Here is a 3,154-nt window from a genome sequence, read left to right as displayed (position 1 = left end):
ACCACACACAATTTCAGTTAGATTCTGACATTGAGTATCTATCATCTAGACAAATGTCTCTTTTCTCTATGGAAGAGTTTGGTAGTTCCGCCATTGAGATCTTTCCAGGTAAAACATTGAATATCAACAAAAACTTGAAAAGATCACAACAGGAAGAGCTAACCAAAATCTTGCAAAAAAATTCTACTGCATTTGCATGGGAGTATATCGATATGAAAGGTATTGACCCTAAAACTTGCATTCACCACATCTACATTGAGGAAAACAGTAGACCAATCAGACAACCTCAAAGAAGGATGAATCCAATCTTAGGGAGATAGTGAAAGAAGAGCTCCAAAAGTTACTTAATGTGAACTTCATTTATCCAATTTCAGATAGTCGATGGGTTTCTCCTTTGGTTATAGTACCCAAAAAGAATGGTAAATGGAGGGTATGCATTGATTACAGGGAATTGAACAAAGCAAATTTGAAGGATCACTTTCCTTTACCCTTTATCGATCAGGTATTAGATACTTTAGCAGGCAAAAAGTATTTTTCATTTTTGGATGGTTTTAGTGGTTACAATCAGATTCAGGTAGCACCTGAAGATCAGGACAAGACCACATTTACCTGTCCATGGGGAACTTTTGCTTACCGAGTACTTCCTTTTGGGTTATGTAATGCACCCGCAACATTTCAAAGGGCAGTACTAGGAATCTTTTCCGATCTAATCCATGATTGTGTAGAGGTTTATATGGATGATTTTACAGTTTATGGTAATTCGTTTGAAGAGGCATTAGAGAATTTGGAAAAAGTCCTTATAAGATGTAAAGAAACAAACCTATCATTAAGTCATGAAAAATTCTTTATGATGTTTACTGAAGGGATTGTTTTAGGACATCATATTTCAGGAGATGGGATTAAAGTTGATAGATCAAAAGTTGAGGTCATCTCCAAGTTGCCTATTCCAAATTGTCAAAAAGATGTTAGAAGTTTTCTTGGATTTACTGGATACTATAGAAGATTTATTGAAAACTTCACCAAAATAGCATCTCCACTCTTCAAATTACTTACAAAAGACTGTGAATTCAAATGGGATCCTGATTGTCAATCTGCATTTGAAACTTTGAAAACAAGAATATCTGAAGCACCCATTTTGAGAGGGCCAAATTGGAAACTTCCTTTCCATATTTCTACAGATGCTTCAGATATAGCTCTAGGAGCTGTGTTGGGTCAAAAGGATTTAGTTCCTTATGCCATTTACTACACCAGTAAAAATTTGACTCCCACTGAATTAAACTATACTGTGACTGAGAAAGAGTTCTTATCTGTTGTTCATGCAATCAATAAGTTTAGACATTATATAACAGACTATGAAACTTTTATCCATACTGATAATTCTGAAATTAGATATCTCATGAGCAAACCTGTTACTAATGGCAGAGTTACAAGATGGCTTTTACTTTTACAAGAATTCAATATTATTGTGTTGGATAGGCCAGGGAAACAAAATACAGTAGCTGATTTCTTGTCTAGAATCCAAAATACTAACGAAGATTCTCCTGTAGAGGATAAGTTTCCAGATGAATATTTGTTTGCAGTAACTACTAAGACTCCTTGGTATGTAGATATTGCTAACTATTTGGTTACAGGGAAGCTACCTCCACATTTATTTCCTAATGAAAAGAGAAAAATTATTCAGGAGAGTTCAAGTTATTCATGGATTTCTAATGAATTGTTTAAAACAGGGCCAGATTGTGTGATCAGAAGATGTGTTCGAGAAGATGAAATGCCTGACATCCTCAAGGCATGTCATGATGAACCATGCGGTGGACACTTTGCTGACAAGAGGATGGCCTATAAAATCCTTTCTTTAGGATATTATTGGCCTTCTCTTTTCAAAGATGCAAAACAATATGTCAGAAGGTGTGACAGCTTCCAGAGAGTTGGGAGACCGACTCTTTCAAATGAAATGCCATTACAGCCACAGGTACTCATCGTACCCTTTGAAAAATGGGCTTTAGATTTCATTGGACCCATTAATCCACCATCTAGACAAAAGAAATATATATTGGTTTGCATTGATTATGTCACTAAATGGGTAGAAGCCAAAGCATTGCCTTCTGCCACTGAAAATTCAGTTGTTCAATTTCTTTTTGAGGATATTTTTACTCATTTTGATGTCCCAAGAGAAATTGTGACATATCAGGGAAGTCAATTTACATCTAATTTGATGGAGAAGCTGATGGAAGAATACAAAATCAAGCACAGAAAATCTACTCCTTACCATCCGCAAGCAAATGGCCAAGTAGAATCTACAAACAAAGTTCTTGAGAACATCATCACTAAAACTGTTCATCTACATAGAAGAGATTGGGCAGAAAGGCTTCCTGAAGCCTTATGGGCCTATAGAACTACATGGAGGAACACAATAGGACATTCTCCCTATGAAATTGTTTATGGGAAAAAAGTCCTGCTCCCCATTGAGTTTCAAGTCAAGACTTTCAAGATGGCATTTCAGTTGGGGATGAATCTATCAGAAGCCCAAAAGCATAGAATGAAGCAGCTGAATGAGCTAGATGAGATCAGACAAGATGCAATTTTAAGGACTGATCTAGTTCAACATCAAAGAGCTAAGTGGCATGACAGATATATCAAAGAAAGAAAGTTTCAAGAGGGAGATTGGGCTTTACTGTTTGATTCCAAGTTTAAAGACTTCAAAGGAAAATTTCAGACTCATTGGCTTGGGCCATATGAGATTGACAAAGTCTTTAACAATGGAGCGGTAAGAATCAAGACCATTGATGAATTTCAGACTCCTCTTATTGTGAATGGCCACTGATTGAAAATTTATCATAAGCCACTTTCAAAAGAGGAGTTTGTCAAAATGTTCCAAGAGAATTCTGCAATCAGGCTGGTGGAGAAGAATCCTTCTCCCCCACCAGCCTAATATTTGTTTCTTTTAGTTTTTGAAAAAAAAAATATGTGTATAAGCCTGAAAACCAATTATAGATTGGCGGTCTTATACAAAAAATATAGAGTGAAAATCAGGGACACCTGACACTCTATATTTTCCAAAAAAAAAAAAAAAATATCTCCTCTCCTTCTCTTTTCATCTTCACTTCATCTCACTTACCATTTCACTTCACCTCCATCTCATTCTCATTTCCATTTC

The sequence above is a fragment of the Pinus tabuliformis genome, chromosome 2_1, assembly GCF_031772625.1.
Source record: "Pinus tabuliformis cultivar Carrire ecotype Pingquan chromosome 2_1, CPIR1, whole genome shotgun sequence".
Taxonomy (NCBI): domain Eukaryota; kingdom Viridiplantae; phylum Streptophyta; class Pinopsida; order Pinales; family Pinaceae; genus Pinus; species Pinus tabuliformis.
This window is presented reverse-complemented; position numbering follows the sequence as displayed.